This window comes from Protopterus annectens, chromosome 1.part0 (assembly GCF_019279795.1).
Source record: "Protopterus annectens isolate FY-2018-M chromosome 1.part0, PAN1.0, whole genome shotgun sequence".
NCBI lineage: Eukaryota > Metazoa > Chordata > Ceratodontiformes > Protopteridae > Protopterus > Protopterus annectens.
In genome coordinates, this window is record NC_056725.1 from 1,716,550,833 (window position 1) to 1,716,570,369 (window position 19,537).

The following is a 19,537-nucleotide window of genomic DNA, read 5'->3' on the forward strand; positions in this document are numbered from 1 at the left end:
ACACTTTATGACTGGGTGAAAAAAGAGATTGCTCACATCTGGTGGCTGCTTATATTTTTACAGTTCAAGTTGCTTGTATGCATACTTACTAAAAGTTAGTTACCAAATGTACAGTAAGGCTTGTTTTCTCAGGAGGCTTTAAACTCTTTAGTGAAGATCTGTAGTTTTCTGGAAAGGAATGTCAGATGTTGAACAGAGAAGTGCCCAGTGGAAAAGTGACCTTGATTAAAAGGAAGACTGATGCATGAGGAAAGAGGCTGAAAGATATTGTCCTCTTAGCATTTGTTGCATGTTTTTTAAATGGAGCAAAGATAAAGGGCATAAACACTGGTGCATGTACTAAGTTTACCAATTTTCTGAGAAGGCTTATACCTCAAGATGCTATATATAGCACATATCATCAGATGCTCTTTCTCCCTTTGCATACATATTTTTCATATATATTAAATAGTCATCAGTGCTGTACTAAGCGGTAGAGAAAGTCTGATAAACTGCTTGTTAATTCATTAATAATTAATTAATTTAGCATTTCTTAATCGGAAAAGTCTGACTTGGAACAAAGCCAATTTTCAGCAACGGCCCGGGGAGAAATGCTTCAAACGCATATTTTTAGAATAGTTTCTGTCACAGTGAACAGAGAAGTACTTAACAGTTATAGGAAATGTAGTTAAATTCCAGTGATCTGTACTGCATCTTACTTATCAGTATCACTGAATTTCATGAATTACAACAAATACTACATATGGGTCACTTGCATAGGTCACCTTAAATAATGCACTTCTAGTTCTGTAGATGTATGGTATCAAATATATTTTAAACTATGTAGCATGACTACACAATAGGCTTTGACCCACATTAACTCTTAAATTAACTAGCTGTTGGTTACATTAACTCAACAGGTTACTTGAGGACTGGAACTTGTTTTAACATCCTAGAAAAAAAAAACAGAATTTGATGTCTACTGAGTTCAGATGGAAGGCAGTAGGGGTATCTCATGGTACTACTGGAATAATGGAAATTAAAACCAGACATTATATGATGCTGTCAGTAATGCTCGTACATTTCAACTATCCAGAATTCCATAGAATGTCCAGATTTTTGCATCATACTTATGTGGTCTGTTCCTCAGTCATCACTAAATGCAATCTTTGGTATTGACTAGCATTTTCATGGTATTACATTGGAATGAAATGGCTAGGCTTAAAATTACCTCTGGGTTGATAGCCTATTAATCTCCAATGATCCTATAAAATTCCAGGCTGTTTGATAAATAATTGAGGAATGACATCATTAAGTACTGTCAGATATTTCAGTTTCAGACTTCATATCCTTTAAAAAATGTACACTAATGCAAAGGGGGTTGTTCAAGCATCTTTCTAAGTTTATAAGAGTAACATCTGAAAGATGTCCCTAATTTGGGGCCTTCATTGTCCCCATCCCCCATTACTTTTGGCTTTGTCCAGTGTTCTTGTGCTAAGAGATTCAGAGTTATGATAATGCTCTAAACTAAAAATCCAAAAACCACACCACTTGACACACTTCCTTGGTTTAATGCTCTAAACTAAACAAACTTGACAATGGTTACAGAAAGAAATATTATCTACCACAGATTATCTGAACAATCCTGTGTTGGTTTGTGATTGACTGTGCAATTGCCTGGTAAGAAAATATTTATTTTGATTTATATTTTATTTTTATCACTGTTTTTCACTGTTTGTAGGAAGAAAGAGATAGCTTGTAGACAAGATTTACTTTGACTTATATTTTGTTGTTTTTTCCCCCTAATTTTCACTGATTGTTAGAAACAACCATAAAAACAACCAATACTAAAGGGTGTCCAACCAAGGGCAACCAAATTATTACTTCCAGACCTTCCAGGATGAGGGCAGGAGGGCAGGTTGGTGAAAATGAAGGGTGAGATGGACTACCAACATGGAACGTTATGGTGAGTACATAACTTCTTTATGTTAGGTAGTCCAATCTCACCTTTATTTTTAAATATGGGACAGCGTCCCTAGCACCTTATTCTTGGGTGGCTCATTGGAAAATACTCTTGAGCATCGTGGAGCCAAAGGATGCTCTATCCCTGGATGCCAAATCCAATTTGTAATGTGTAATAAAAGTGTGAGGGCTAGCCCATGTAGCAGCTGCACAAATATTATCAAGTGGTACCCTGACTTGAAAGACTGCAGAGGTAGACAGCGACCTGGCAGAATGAGCCTTGATCCTGTAGGGTAAAAGTTTGCCCTGCGAGCTATAGATAAAGGCTATACAACTGGAAATCCAATTAGATAATGTCACTTTAGAAACTGGTAAGCCCAATCTAGAGTCAGAAAAGGAAATGAATAATTGATCTGATTTCCTTAAACCCTTAGTCCGCTGTAGATAAAAACATAGTTGTCTATGAACGTCTAGCTGATGAAAACGGTACTCAGCTGCATTACAGTGGTTAGGGAAGAAAACTGGGAGTTCTACTGATTGGTTTAAGGCAGCATTAGAACACACATTGGGGACAAAGGAGGGATTAGTATGTAATGACACTCTGTCTTTGTGAAAAATCAAATATGGTGGCTTAATAGACAAGGCCTGTAGCTCCAATACCCATCTAGCTGATGTGATAGCTACCAAAAGCAAGGTCTTCCAAGACAAACATTTTAGAGAAGATGAGTGGGAAGGTTCAAAGGGGGGAGAAGTCAATTTGGACAACACAAAATTTAAATCCAAAGAAGCCACTGGCTCTTGCAGAGGTGGTCTCAAATCCAAAGAAGCCACTGGCTCTTGCAGAGGTGGTCTCAATAGAGTGGCCCCTTTCAAAAAGGTCTTGCATAGCTTATGAGACGTTAAATTGGTATCTGAAAAACATAAGTGAAAATGAGAAATTGCCGCCAATTGGACTCTGATACTGGCAGCGGCAGATCCTTGCTGAAAAAGCTCAGAAAGAAAATCCACAATCACAGGGATAGAAGCAGTGTATGGATCTACATTCATTCTCTGTGCCCAAATAGAAAATCTTTTCCATTTACTGCCATACAGCCTCCTAGGTGAAGGTTTATGGGAGGACATAACAATATGTGACACTGAGGATGATACATCATGAAGCCTGACTAGGGATGGAACTGGAGCAGCCATGCTGTCAATTTGAGGGTGTGGATTGAGGGGTGTAGCGAACCAGACATGTGAGTCAATAGATCTGGAGCTGGGTCCAGAATCCAAGGATCGTCCAGGAGGAGAGGCTCGTGGAAGGGGAACCAGACCTGACAAGGCCAGTAAAGAGCAATGAGGATCAACTTGCTTCCCAGCCGACTGGCTTTCTGAATCACTTTGGAAATGAGAGGGATTGGAAGAAAGGCATACAGAAGTCCCATGGGCCAATCGTGAGCCAGAGCGTCTCTGAGAGTCTCCCCCAGAGGGGGAATGAGGGAAAAATAGCTGCTGCATTTGGTATTGACTGGGCTGGCAAAAAGGTTGCAGTAAGGCTGTCCCCATTTCCAGAAAATCTGATCCACTGTTTCCCGTTTCAGAGGCCACTCATGAGGTATTAGGATTGCCCTGCTGAGCTTGTCGGCTATGACATTGGTCATCCCTGGAATGTGCGTTGCAACCAGAAAGTGCTGGGAAAAAATTGCCCATTCCTAAACTCGCATGGCCTCTTGACAGAGTGGGTAAGATCTGGTACCGCCCTGTTTGTTGATATACCAAACCACAGACATGTTGTCTGATTGTATCGCAATTGTCCCTAGAAGAAGAAAGTCTTGAAGTGCTTGCAATGCCAGAAGCACTGCCCTCATCTCCAGAACACTGATATGCAGATGAGCCTCGTGTTCTTGCCATGGGCCTTGGACAGTCCTGCTGAGATAATGCCCCCCCCCCACCCGATCTGGGAGGCATCCGTGGTCACAGTGGAAACAGGTTGGGCCGGAACAAAGGGAGCACCCGTGATCAGTTGATTGGGAGCTATCCACCAAAGAAGGTCCTTCTTGCATGATTCCGTCAGCAGGATAGGATTACTCAGTGGGAGAGATTGGAAGGACCATTGGGAAGACAGAAGCCACTGGAGAATTCTCATGTGTAACCTGGCAAATGGTACTAATAGAATTGTGGAAGCCATAGTCCCGAGGAGCTGAAGAACCCACTTCACTTTGACTTTTCACAACGGGAGAAAACGTTGAACTTGGGAGATTAAGTTCTGTGCCCTTTCGGCGGGGAGACAAGCTATCATGTTCACTGTGCCTACCTCTGCGCATATAAAAATCACAGATTAAGAGGGCAATAATGCAGATTTTTTCCAATTTATGGAGATCCCTAACTGAGCACAAAGTTAAATCATGGCTTCCCTGTTTTGGAGTAGATGCCTGTTGGGGGAGGTCAGGAGCCAGTCGTCCAAATACGGAAACACCTGGAATCACTGACATCTCAGGTGGGCTGTGACTACTGCCATGCATTTGGTGAACACCCTGGGGCTGTGGTCAGACCAAAGGGCAGAGCATGAAACTGATAGTGATTGGCTCCCAGCCAGAAGTGTAGATGCCTTCTGGATGCCTTGTCCATTTTTCTGTGGTAGTAGGTGTCCTGAAGATCCAGACAGCACATCCAAAAGTCTTTCCCTTACAACGGAAGTATAGACTGCAGTGCTACCATCTGAAACTTGTCCTTCTTCACTGATTCATTCAATCTGCTGAGGTCCAGTATTGGCCTCCAATCTCCCATTTGTTTTGGAACTAAAAAGAACCTGGAGTAAGTTCCCGATCCTATCTGGTCTGCTGGGATGGGCTGGATGACTCTTTCTAAGAGAAACTTGTTGATCTACACAGTTGCCTGATCACTTAGATTGGGTGGTACATCTGGGATCCTTTTGGGAACAAACGATAATAGGGAAAAGAGTATTATATAGCCTCTGGTAACAACTCTTTGTACCCACTTGTCTTGGGTGATATTTAGCCAGGCTTCTTGGTACAAAGAAATGCGACCCCTGACCGGCCCCAGAGAAGCGCAGTCGGGCTCCACATCAGGAGCGCTGATAAGGCCGTCCTCGAAAGGAATCATGGCCATGTGGATATTGCGGACCACCCCTGCCTCTAGGGCAACATCTGTCATTTCCTCCTCCTCTGCCTCTGAAGGAGGATTCACCCTGTGTGTCAGGAAAGACCCTCTGGGACTTCTTGAACCACATTTTACCGCCCCTTTGACCCTTGGGGTATGGTCTGGAAGGGACAGTAAAACGCACTCCCATGGCAGAAAGCATCTTTTCTTCTTGCTAACACCGAGTGAGTGTATCCTTCACCTTCCGCAAAATTACATAAGCGCATCCAGGAGTGGCACCTCAAGGCAACTCCAGAACCCGCTGCTCTACTCGCTCCATCCGCAGCATAAGAGATAAGTCGCATGGAGGAGTTAACCACAGAATTTAAGGTGGACAACTGAGTAGAAATCTTGTCAGGAACTCCCTCAGTACATGCACCTTGTATGGAATCTCCTAACTCCTTGAGGAGATCCCTCTGCAACCTCGTGAAGTGCATGAGATAGTTCAGCGATCGAAGGGTAAAGGCCGCTGAACTAAAAATACACATCCCAAATCTGTCCATCTGTCGAGACTCCTTGTTTGGCAGATGAACAGATGAAGAAGTATCTGCCGCCACCACCATGACATCTACGGGAATGCCCTTGGACAAGAACTCTTTACCAGGAGGGGCAGACAAGAACTTGTTTGGTCTCCTGGGGACTGGCTCCACGGTGTCAGGTGTATCCCACACCTTTTGACTAACTAAATCCATCAATTTTGTCAAATGGTGGAGACACCCAAGAGGCAGAAGGTTGAGATCCAAAGGCCTTCAGGTACACAGACTCCTCATCAGAATGGTTAACAGTGGGCCAGTCACACCTCTGCCTAAGGATCTCTAAAATGTCCACAAAGGAGACATCATCAGAGGATGACTTGGGGGAACCTTCAGACTCCTCGAGGTCAGTGTCCGATGTCAAAGACTAATCCTGGGAGTCAACATGTTTCCTCTTACATAACCTCTTCTGGGGAGGCTCCTCGGAAGGACATTCCGGGAAAGCCTCAGAAGAGTGGGAGCCACCAGCCGATGGCTCCTGAGGCTGCAGATCTCTGCTGTCTCCAGAGAGAGCAGGGGCTGAGACTGAAGTGGGTGCTCTCAGGGGAAGAGTGCTGGTGCCACTGGTAGGGGCTGGAGAATGAGATACACACTCAAACGCCGACCTCTCCGGCTCTGAATCCCCCACTCCGAAGAGACAAGGGTCAGCGCCGGAGCCAGAGCTGTTGGCTCCAAGATAGATGCACCCTAGTTGAAGCACCGAGAGGAAGGCTCGGAACTGAAGAAGATCGATTCCAACCCTCCCCGTCAGTAGCGACAGGAGAGCTTTGGCCCCTGAACACGACGGACGGCACCGAGCGTGTTGGAGCTTCACCTGGCTCCAAGGCAGCAACAGAGTGAGCTGGAGCTGACATTTCCTCCATTGGCACCAAGCACTCCAGCTCTGAAAGGTCAGTATGGCTCAGAGGAGGAATAGCAGACAAGGGCAAAGCTGGGCCAAGTGGCTCTGGAGCCAACTGGGTCAGAGCCAACAATAATTTTGGTAAGGCAGACGACTTCAGGAGTCTCAGCACTACCCTCTCCACATCTTCTTCGGAAAGGCTCCTGGAAGACATAGTAGGGGATCTTGACCTGGGGGGCACTGGAGACTTAATTGTTACGGAGACTGGTAGAGAGCTTACAGACTGACTTCGAGTAGCAGAGTCAACTGTTGTATCAATAGGTTCAGAGATCGGTTCTGAAACACCTGTAACCGACTCTGACACCACCATGATGCTTTCCTTCGGCTCCGAAGGCTGAGAAGTCAAGGAGGTAGATTTGGACTGTTTCGACTGTTTAGGAGGTGGCTCCGAGACACCAGCCGGTGCCAGATAAGGCCTTTTTGAGGATTTTGATTTCTCAGCCTTAGAGGAAGCCGAAGAACTGGATAGTGCTTCCTCAAAGCATGGTTTCAATAGACCCTTGAGTATGAGTTTGTTCTTTCTCTCCTGTAACACTCTAAGAGAGAAAGCATGGCAGAACAACCATGATTCCTATAAGTGGATGGCCCCAATACAGTAGACACAGCTACTTTGGCCATCCCTTAAAGACATCTTTTGGGAGCATTTCATGCACTTTTTGAACCCCGAGGGTTTATGCTCCTTACTTTCCTTAGACATAGTACACACACAAAACTCAGAGAGATTGAAAGAGAGAAAAGTAGGAGGACTAGGTCCTCTAACTAAAATGGGCCTAGCCCTAAGAAGGAGTTACATGAGGACTAGGTTCTCAAACTTAAACGGGCCTAGCCCGGTGTAGAGAAAGCTAGGTCTTCTAAAGGAGTTACACGTGGACTAGGTCCTCTAACTTAAACGGGCCTAGCCTGGTGTAGATAAAGCTATGTCTTCTAATTTAAACAGACCAGAAAGGAAAGCCCCTTCACACAAGAGAAACCGTAAATGATACAATAAATTTCTATATTTCTATATTTCTAATAACAGGTAGTATACTAGGGGAGGCTGCAATCCTAGTAAATTCACAAGCGGATCCCCGCCAAAACAAACAATGTCAATATAGCAGAAACTAACTGCCAATGGTGACCAAAAAAGGTCAGAATAACAACAGACAAGACAACAGGAGCCCCTGTTGACTAAGAGTGGAAAACCACCAAAAACTCTACCTAATAATCAAAAAATGTGCAACGGCGCCTAAACTAACTGGCACACAGGATACCAATAACCACTAGTAAACTAAGTTGCACTCAAAAAGGGCAAGCAATACAACTGCCTAATATATTAGCAACACTAAATATACAATAAAGGTTCTAATAAAGCATTTAAATACGATATTGAATATAAAGAATTTGAAAAACTTAGCCAGAGCCAAGAGAAGCACAACCGAACTCGTTGACGCAGAAGTCTACCAGCTTGTAAATCAGCCGAGTCGGAGCCGATCCTCGGCTTCGAACCCCATATGTAAAAATGAAGGTGAGATCAGACTACATAACATGGAAGTTTTTCTATTGGAAAATTTGCTACATTCCCACAAGACTAATGGTGTTATTGTTTGTGAAACATGGTTAAAGACCAATGATTTCAAACCATTTATGTCAGGGTATAAATGTTTTTACTGTAACAGACATTCTAACAAAAAATCAGATGGAGGTGTAATGACTATTATGTGTTCAATGAAAGCACCAATACTGTAGATTATGTAACTGTGACAATAAAGACAACAATGGAACATTTAACAATTGTTGGACTGTACAGACCACCAAAGTCAAGTACTGGTGACCTAGAGGGAATGAATACATTTCTTTCATGAAACTCAGGAGGGAAGAATAATAGTGCACAGGGACTTACATTTACCAGAAGCAGACTGGAATAATATTGATTCAACCACATTAGTAAGGAAATTATTTACAATTTATGTTCAAGAACAAAAGTTCCTTCAGACTGTAAAAAAAAAAAAAAAAAATGAATACCACAGAATGGAGCATACCAGACATTTTGTTCCTAAAGTCATTACTGTCACTTCATATCAAATTTTCTCACCACTGATTTGCAATAATCATGGAGTTATAAAGGTTAATTTCTTGCTAGATAATTCTGCCAAAATGAGATCTAAATCAACGCACAAAAGATTAACAACAGATTAAATGGAAACAAAACAGTCACCATGTAAAACTAATTGAATTGATGTGTTCTGCTGAAAAAAAAATGCAGAAGAAATTGCATAATGTTTTGAAAGAGAAATTGTTTGAACGCAAAAAAAAAAAAGTTTAACATCAGGATCTAGGTAGGTAGGTTCAAAACATCAGGAGGTTATACCTCCATAAAAACAAGAGACTTGATTATGCTGAGAGTCAAAAATACAAGAAATGGAAGACAGGTTGAACTACGACTTTGAAAAAGAAGTTATTTCTTACCATAACATTCCATCTGAGTTGTTGATCTTCTTTCATTCATCACTGATGGGTATGGTTCCGAACCCTCGGAACAGAGTCAGCCAAATACCAAGCTAGTGTACACCAAACTCTTGAGCCATGCTACTACCCACAATGCCCTTCTTCCCATACCTCAGATCAAGTCTGCAGAACCATAGTAGCAACATATATATATATATATATATATATATATATATATATATATATATATATATAAGAAAGAGAAACAGAGGCAGAGGCCATCTCTGCGCAAAGACCCAAACACACCAAAACGACCCAAAGATCCACCAGGAACCTTGGTGGGGGAAGGTGGGAGGGTGTGATGAATGGAAGATGATCAACAACTCAGATGGAACATTATGGTAAGACATAACTTCTTTATCTGAAGTTGTTAATCTTCTTCCATTCCTCACTAATGGGACCGAGTCCCTAGCTACTACAGAATCTGGGTGACCCTCATGGAAGAACATTTCGGAGAACCATAGAGCCAAAGGCAGCTCTACCCCTGGAGATCAGATCCAATTTGGAAATGCTTGATAAAAGTATGGGGTTTAGCCCAGGTGGCAGCTGCACAAATATCATCCATGGAAGCCCTAGCATGAAAGGCGACAGAAGCGACCACAGCTCTAGTGGAATGAGGTTTAATGCAGTCAGGAGCTGATTCCTCCTGCAGAGAATAAACAAAGGAGATGCAATCCCTAAGCCATTTAGACAAGGTAAACTTAGACACTGCCAATCCCTTTCTAGAGCCCACAAAGGCAACAAAAAGCTGATCTGTCTTTTGAAAAGACTTTGTCCTGTCCAAATAAAACCGCAACTGCCTGTGGACATCCAAGGAATGAAGACAATATTCCCCTTTGTTGGTATAATTAGGGAAAACACGGGCAACTCAATGGACTGATTAATAGAGAATTCCAAAACCACCTTATGGAAAATCAAAAAAGGACTTTTAATGCATAATGCTTGCAGCTCAGATATACGTCTGGCTGAAGTAACCATCACCAGAAACAAGGTCTTCCAGGACAGAAACTTCACATCACAGGTTGCAGCCAGCTCGAAGGGAGGTAGAGTCAAAGTTTGAAGCACCCTAGACAGATTTCATGATTCCACAGGTAGCCTAAAGGGAGGTCTAGAATGAAAAATCCCCTTCAAGAAAGTCTTACACAGACGGGAAGAAATAATAGGAATTCTGTCTGAACCATCATGGAAATTGGAGATGGCAGCTAGATGCACCCGAATCGTGAATGCAGAAGCCCCATTAAAGAAAAGCTCGGTCAGGTACTGAAGAACCGTAGCTACTGGAACAGAAACAGGATCCAGAGACAGGTCTTGTGCCCACAAGAAAAAACGTTTCCATTTGTTTTTATAAAGTTTTCTGGTAGAAGGTTTGTGGGAGGCCAAAATAATATTCCATACCAGAGAAAAAAGTGACACAAGCCTGGCTACTAATGGAAGTGGAGCAACTAAGCTGTCAGTTTGAGAGTGGCCAGATTTGGAGAGGCCAACCCTTGGGGATGAGAGATGAGATCCTGATGGAAGTCTAGAATCCAAGGGGGTCAGAGCAGGTGTGACTGAAGGAAGGGGAACCAAACCTGACAAGGCCAAAATGGGGCAATGAAAATCATTCTGCTTCTCAACCGAGTAGCTTTCCTTAAGACCAAGGGGATCAAGGGGATGGGAAGATAAGAGTACAGTAGACCCGTGGGCCAATCAAGAGTCAGAGCATCTCTCTGGGACACTCCCTGCAGAGGAAAGAGGGCAAAGTAGCTGCTACACTTCGCATTGGAGGGGGAGGTAAACAAATTGCAGCAAGGCCGGCCCCAGTGGCTGAAAATTTCCTCCACCACTTCCGGGTTGTGAGACCATTTGTGAGGAAGCAGGATGCATCTGCTCAGCCTGTCCGCAATCACGTTGGAACTCCCTGGGATGTGTGTAGCAATCAGGAAATGGTTGGTAGCTATCGCCCACTGCCAAATTCTCACGGCTTCATGGCAAAGGGGGTAAGATCTGGTCCCTTCCCTGCTTGTTGATGTACCAGACCACAGACATGTTGTCAGACTGGATAGCAATTGGTCGAGAGGAAGAAGAGAGTGGAGAGCATGTAACACCAGTAACACAGCTCTGAGCTCTAGAACGCTGACGTGTAAGTCGACTTCTAGAGGAGACCACGTGCCTTGACCAGATCTTCCCTGAAAATGGTCCCCACACCCTATCAGGGAAGCATCCGTAGTCACCGTGGCGCTGGGCTGAAGAGGTTGAAAGGGGCAACACCAAAGACGTACGTCCATTCTCATCCACCAGAGGAGATCCTGCTTGCAAAGATCAGTGATGATGATTAGTGCATTCAAGGGATGATGATTGTGTATCCATTGAGTTTGAAGAAGCCACTGTAACAGGCGCATATGAAGCCTGGCCAATGGAACAATGGGAATGACTGCCACCATGGAATCCAGAGCCTGCAAAACGTCCCTTGCAGATGCTTTCCTGTGGTCGAGTATCACTTGCACTTGTGTTCTCAGTCTTAAGGGAGAGATATTAAAACAAGCTGAGTGTTGAACATAGCCCCTATGAATTCCAATTGCTGTAAGGGCTGAAGGTTTGATTTTTCCCAGTTGATAGTAATACCCAGAGACTCCGCCAGAGACAGAGTGTGGTGCAGGGCCCTGGTCAGTAGACGCTCGGTGGGGGCGGAGAGGAGACAATCATCCAGATAAGGAAACACCTGGAATCCGTGCACTCTCAAGTGAGCTATCACCACTGCTAGACATTTTGTGAACACTCTGGGGGCCGTTGAGAGACCGAAAGGCAGGGCTCTGAATTGAAAATGATTGGCTCCCAGCCGGAAGTGCAAAAGCCTCCTGGAGCATTTGTCCATTTTGATGTGGTAATATGCATCCCGGAGATCTAGAGAGCACATCCACACACCCTCCCGAAGGCATGGAAGGATGGAATGAATAGTGACCATGCGGAACTTGGTCTGTATAACTGACTCGTTCAAACGACTGAGATCCAGAAAGGGCCTCCAGTCCCCTGTCTTTTTTGGCACCAAAAAGAGTCTGGAGTAGAACCCTAATCCGCATTGATCTGGGGGGACCTTTTGGATGACTCGCTTTAGAAGAAGCTTCTTGATTTCGCAAGCTGTCTCCTCCCTTTGACTGGGTGGAACATCAGGAAGGGAGAATTGAGGTCTTAGAAAGGATTTGAAGGGAATGTGATAGCCTCTGGTGATAATTCTCTGCACCCATAGATCATCGGTAATGGAGGACCAGGCTGTTTGGTGCAGAGAAAAATGCGCCCTGACTGCTTCCAGAGGAAAACAATTGGGCAACGCTTCAGGAGCGCTGATAGGGCCTACTGGAGAAAGAATCTCTGGAGCCCTGATTCCAATAACCCCCTCTGCCCCTAAAAGGGCATCTTCCACAATCGGACCCTCCTCTGCCTCTGGAGCAGTCCTCGCCATGTGCGTCACGAAAGAAACCTTGCGACTTCTTGTGCCACAACTTTCCACTCCTCTGATTCCTGGATAAGGAATGCTGAGGTCTGCAGAAGCACAGGCCCATGGCAGACAAGGTCTTTCTGTCCTGCTCACACCTGGCCAAAGCATCCTTGACCATAGAACCAAAGAGCGTGGAGGGCTCAATAGGGGTATTCAAAAAGGAAGACTTGAAGGAATCTGGTAGGTCAGAACTGCACATCCAGGCATGACGTCAGACAAACACGTCAGCACCTGCTGCTCCTTCGGTTGCGTGGGAAAGCAACCTTGTGGAGGAATTCAAAATTACTTCAAGGGTGGCAAGTTGGGAGGCCACTTTGTCACGTGCTCCATCCGACACTTGACCAGTGAGGCTACCAGAGAGTTCTGAAATAAGGTCTCTCTGGAGTCTCATAAAGTATGCCAAGAAATTCAGCGAATGCATGGCAAAGGTCGCTGCAGCAAAAACTCGCTTCCCTAGCCTGTCCACCGCCCAGGATTCCCTGTTAGGTGGGTGAACAGCAGGACTCTCTTTTGCCAAGTCCTCCTTCTTTGTGGCCGCCACCACCACCACAGCATCTACTGGCAAGCTTTTCGACCAATGGGGTTGATCCTCTGGAGGAGAAAGTACTTTGTCTGATCTCCTGGGGATAGCGTTTACTGAATCTGGACTCTTCCACGCTTGCTGCACGATGAATTTGAGCAACTCATCTGCAGGGGGCATCACCCAGGATGTAGTGGGCGGGGAACGGAAAGCTTGTAAGAATACGGATTCCTCCAGGGAAGGGGTGGAAGATTTCCAGTCACCCTGCTGACTCAAAATCTCCAAGATGTCCCCAAAGGAAACATTGTCAGGGGGTGATCTAGGGGAACCTTCCTCATCATCGTAATCCATATCCTCAGTAAGGGACTCTTCAGGTGAGTCCATGTGTTTTCTTTTGCACACCCTCTTCCAAGGGGGCTCTTTGGTGGGAATGTCCGAAGAAGCCTTGGAAAGGGGGGTGCTTTGGATTAGTGGCCCCCTGCCAAGGTCTGGTGATGGCTGAGTAAGGGGGGGGGGGCACAGGCGGAGCTGACAGAGAAGGACTGCTAGCCACCAGTGCCCTCTCCATAATACGGAAGGTGGGCCCACCTGAAGAGAGATGGGAGCCCGGAACCAAAGAGGACTGAATCAGAACTGGGGTCACACCCCACTCTGAATGGCCCACCTCCAAGACTGATGTTTGAGAAGGGGTCAGTGCGGAAAGAACTCTCGGATCCAAGATGGGAACCGAGAAGGCCGTTGGTGCCGGGGCCGGAACCGAATATTCCACCCCCGAAGCAAGAGGTTGAGTAAGGTGAGCTGTCATCAGAACTGAAGCCCACCAGGACTTAGATGCTTCAGGCATCAAAGCAGTCGGCGCCAAAGGAAGGGGTCCCATTGAAAGCAATAGGCAAGGGGGCCTTGGGACCGAAAGATCCCCATCAGGAGAATATGAAGGAGTCGAAGGAGGAAAAATCCCAACACCCAGAGCGAAACAGGGTCTGGAGATTCCCCTTGCAGTCAATACTTGATCCACGAGACGAACAACGTCTATTTCGGACATGCTCCTGGCAGACCTAATCGATATCCCGAAAGGAGATTCAGGCAGATCCAGAAAAGGACTGTAGGGTTGCCCGGCAAATGGGTCCACAAAAGATGTATATCTGGTCCATGGTAATGAACTCAAAGGAACCGAGGATTCTGATTTGAATTGCGTAAACGGTAAAGTCGGCACCGAGTGGGAACTCGGAGCCGAAGTCACAATCGGGGTAATAGACAAAATCGGATCCAAGGTTGTCAGAGCCAGAGCCTGTAAAGGCGAGGTCGGTGTCAAAGTGTCCTGAACCAGACTGGTCAGAACCGAAGAAACCATTGGTTCAGTAGTCGTCGGTGCCAAGCCCGGTACCGACGATTCAGACTTCCCAGAAACTGTGCTAGGTGCCAGAATCGGTGGCACCGAGACAGCGTGTCGATGCTCGAAGGAAGATCTACCCAGTCTTAGATCGATGATTTTTGCCCCCTATCACCAGCCGGTGAAGAAGGGTCTGAGCGAGGACGCTTGTTATCCTTGCCTGGAGGGGTTGAGACTCTGCAGAAATAGCCTCAGAGAAACGAGAGGAAAGCAATCCTTTCAAAATCAACTTGTTGCGCCATTCATTCAACATCCGTTGACTAAAACTCACACAAATATCACATGGGGGAGTCGCAGAAAGATGCGAGATGCCCAAACAATAAACGCATTTAAAATGCAAGTCACTGTTAGGTAATTTACCACTGCACGACATGCATTGTTTAAAACCTGAAGTACCCTTTTTCTCAGACATACTAACACTCGCTCAAACAGAGAAAATAAGAAGAAATAGAGCCAGACTACCAGCAATGGTATGAAGAGTTACCACGAGGATGGTAAAAGTAAAGAAAAGGCAAGAAAATACCAACAATGGTAAGAAAAGGGATACCTGTGAGTAGAGCTAGACTATAAGAAGACACTAGAAGAAAAACTTTTGAAAGAAATACCAGTTTTAATAATTCAAAACTACTAAGCTGGAGAGCTCGGTGAAAACGCTGCTATATGGCTGTGCAGCAAATGAGATCTGAGGTATGGGATGAAGGGCATTGTGGGTAGTAGCGTGGCTCGAGAGTTTTGTGTACGCTAGCTTGGCATTTGACCGACTCGGTTTCAAGGGTTCAGAACTGTACCCATCAGTGAGGAATGGAAGAAGATTAACAACTTCAGATTACTGACTTAAACAAGCTAGACAGACAAATTAGACATAGTGTGTAATAGGATTAAGAAAAAAATTGAAGAAAATGTATTTAAAGATATTGAGCATAATAGGAAACCAGTTTATAGATGCATAAGATATGGCAGATGTAAAGACATACAAATGGAAAAACTGTGTGTAAATTCTAAAATGTATTCACAGACACAACAAATTGCAGATTTATTTACAAAATCTTATGCAAAGCATCTTGGCTCCACAAAGAGGGTGATAAATTGTCTTAGTGACATCCAGGTAAACTCAGATACTAAAATCAAATTAGATTATGCTGAAAAAGGACTACACAAACTAAATCCAAATAAAGCACAGGGAGGAGAAATTAGTAATAATGACCTGAGAACACTTCACCATGAACTTACAGTACCATTGTATCAGTTACTTACTAGGTCATATAAATATGGAAAGATTCCTCATGATTGGAGACATGCACTTGTTAAACCTGTCTTTAAGTGAAAAGGAAGCAGGACAAACCCAGAGTCATCCAGACCCTTAAGATAACTTTCATTTTGTGGAAAAATAATGGACAAGGCTATATTGGATAAATTATTACCAGAATTAGAAAGGTTGGGACTTGAAACCATATATTAGCATGCATATATTGAAAACAGATCTATTACTACCTGTAACATGATGCTCTATAGCAATATAAGTACAGTTATGAATGAAAAATTGTGCTGATACGTACATTATATAGACAACAGGGTACTGATATACTCTTGATAAGATAGACAGCTGCATGGCTTACAAATAAGACATGACAAGTATCACAGAACAACTGGAAAGGGGTGAAATTTGAGGCTACAGCCAGGGTGTCCCACAGGGCTCTATCCTAGGGTCATTCTTGTTTAGATTTTTATCTTTCAGATCTACCATTTTCATCTGAGGTGTTCTGCAGTCAGTATGCAGATGACTTGAAAATGGATAAACTGATTACATGGCTTACAGACTGGGCACATCTGCAAAAGAACCTGACTACATTTACAATTTGGGCACAGAAGAATAATATACTGACAAAGATATCAAAAATTAAGCATATGAGATTTGGGAGACATAAACTGAAAGATAAACACATGGATGTGAAAATTTAATTTATTACGAAAGAATAAAATATCTGAACTTGTACAGTGTCTTATATAGATGTTTATAAAGAGGCCTTATTTATTTAGGTAAACAGGACATTTAGAGAAAACTATCTATGTGAATGGGGGTTATCAAATAGTAATAGAGAATATTCACACAGCCTATAAAAAAGGTTCTACAGGAATAAGAAGTGTACTAATTGGTTCACTGAGAGAGTATCTAATGCATGGAATAGACTACCAAATTACATTAAAGAAAGCATTAGTTTAATATAAGAACAGCATGGTCACTTATCATGAGAACAAATGTTTTTTTCTGGCAGGCGTAATGGGCATTATTGCCTGGGCTTGATGTATTTGTATGTATGTACCTGTACAATTATTACTTCGCTATCTCATATCTTCTATGGCTTTCAGAATTTTACAAGTAGATATCTCCCTGCTTTGTCAGAAAGTAACAGTAAGTCAATGAAACAGCAATAAATGTGTCCCAGTTCAGTCTTTAAAACTCTTAAGAGAATTTTAGTTGCAATACACTGTTTCACAACCATTTGATAGCTTCCCCTCCTTAAAATGAGCTCCCCTTCTAAAAAAGACAATGCTAAGAAATGTGCCCTCTCCACAGCATTTCATTTGTTTTTAAAGTCTATTTTTTGTCCTAGTTCATCAGGGTCGACCTTTAGTGATCGAACTGTTAAAACATCGAATGTTCAGACAAAAAAAAAAAACTAAACGGTGTAGGCAGGAGGGGCAAGCCCCCTGCACCCCCACACCCCCCGCTACTTAAATATACCAACTCCGAGACCACTCTACATTGAAGTAAACGGAAATCTCCCCTTACGGAGATTTCCGTTTACTTGTTCGATGTTCTGCAGTTTTGCTATTCTCATGTCAACAATGTCAGATTCGACATTGTCGGCTTTCGAGAATTTAATATAGACCTGTTCATCATGCTGGATGCACCATTTTACATTTAAATTTTTGAAAAGGATGTAGGAATTATTCTGTTGAGTGTGTATTTCCCCTCAGTTATGGTTGTTAAAATACATTAAAGTATGGGCTGTTTCTTAATTGGTGTTATGGTTTCAGTACCCTTTACTTGTTAAGTCATAGTTTAATTATTTCTGTTGTGGAACTGGAGGTTTTGGATTCAAAAATGCAGCATTTGTACAGTAGTTGGTCTATTTCAGTGTCAGCTGCATAATAAAGGAAGCCAATAATATCTGAGTTTAATCAATATTCTAGCCATGTAAGGACAATGCCAAGGCAAACTCACCTAACTCTGTCTGACATGTTCTCATTGTTTACTCAAAATATTATGTTAAATATTTCTATTAGTTCCTGTTATAAAATGCTTAAAAAGTCTCAAACATGTAAGCACTGATTTCATCACCATCAAGACAGCAGAAATCACAATATTCTTGCTTTGCCCAAGGCATCATCTCAGGAAATTAATTTTAATTTTGTAAAAGCAGTCTGACTCCTTCCAAAGGTCTGCCTGCAGATGACCAAGATAATCATAGGAGCAACGTAGAAAATCATAGGAGCAACTTAGAAAATGAATTAAACATTTTTGGAAATTTCTTCTACTCAGTTGTTACTTTCTGTTTGTGTCCTATTAAATTCATGCCAGCATTCATTCATTTGTTTTCTGGCTCCAATCATATCCTTTTCAGGGTAATTGGGAGCTGGAGCTTATGCACTCAACAGGTATAAGCAAGTTTTGGATGGGATACCAGTTAACCTATAATCGAAAGACACACGCTGCATGCATTCCTATGGGCAATTTAGAGGCTCACTGGTACACTCATTAGTACATCTTTTGAATATGGAAAGAAATCAAAAACCTGGTGAAAACTCATGCAAGCACATACAGGATAGCGACACCTCACAAAGAAGGCATTTCAGCTGGGAACAAAACTGGAGAATCAATTCTGTGAAACAGCAGTTCTAAATACTGTACCAATGAACAAAATTTTAAAAACCCTGCAGATTTTCTATAGTGAAAAAAACGTCATAAGACTACAGTCCACTTGGAAGATATTCAAGGTAGATGTCACCGCAGCAATTAATCTTAACATTTTTGTTCAGTCATCAGCAAAACCAAACTAGTTCTTGGCTTTTTGTCCAGAGCCATATGATTACTTGCATAAAACAATACTGATCTTGCACCAGTGTTCCCAGTGACATATGAATGCTTGTGTTTGCACATACAGTGCTGGTTAAGATTAGTTTTTAGAAAGTGAAACCTTGTAGGACACGACTTATGGAAAACAAATTATTGTTCTGTATTAATGAAAATGTAAATATAGGCTACATACAGACAGTAATTTTAACTATATTCTAAGATAAATAATTCTACAGGCAATGTGCAACAGGGGGATGGGTGAGTAAAGTTGCTGCCACAGTGTACACTCCCTCAAGACCAACCAGTATACCGAATGTATTCATAAATCTATATTATCTTACTTTGAGGAAGGCCAGAGTAGCAGTAAATTATACCACCTAAGACGTATCACATGCAGTTAAGAAATCCAGTGAGTGATGTTGTGGTAGTACATTTATGGAGACTTGATACTTCTAAATCTAGGAGGTTTTGGAAGTACTTTTTTGACAAACTACATATATGTTGGTTTGTTTAGTTTAGTGTGTTTATGTAAATGGGTGTATGGTGTTGTGTAGTGCTCACATAATTTTGTTTTAAGGGAGAGGTTCTTCATATTGATAAAATACCTACATCTCTCACAGATAGTATTATGAAGTATCACTGTCATCATCAACCCCCTTTTTTCCCAATTTTACATGAGCTTGCGGTATCAGTATCAAGTATTAACTTGTCTATTTGCACTGGGTAGCTCCTACACTGCCTAATGATGCTCAGTGGTACAAGGTTGGCTACTGACAGGACAAAAGCTGATTTGAAATGAGTGTTGACCAGGTGATTTTATTTCTTTCAATGGATCATTGTGATATGGGTTTTACTTAATAGTTGGGTGACAGATGCTCAACGTTAGAAGGAAGATTACATATAACAGATGAAGGACTTCCTTGTTAATTGTAACTTTTTTATTAGTGATTTAAGGTATCACATTGTAACATTTTTTAAAATTACACGAATTCTGATAACGTACTGAGAAATGTTAACATTGCCAGACTTATGTTTTCTATTTTACCTGCTTTTAATTTACACAGAGCTGATACTGAG

General features: G+C 42.9%; 1 protein-coding gene across 1 annotated transcript in view; it reads right to left on the minus strand.

Annotated features, from left to right (window-relative positions):
• ADGB (androglobin) overlaps positions 1-19,537 on the minus strand; it is a 4,124,629-nt gene that overhangs the window by 701,721 nt on the left and 3,403,371 nt on the right. The window lies entirely within an intron of this gene.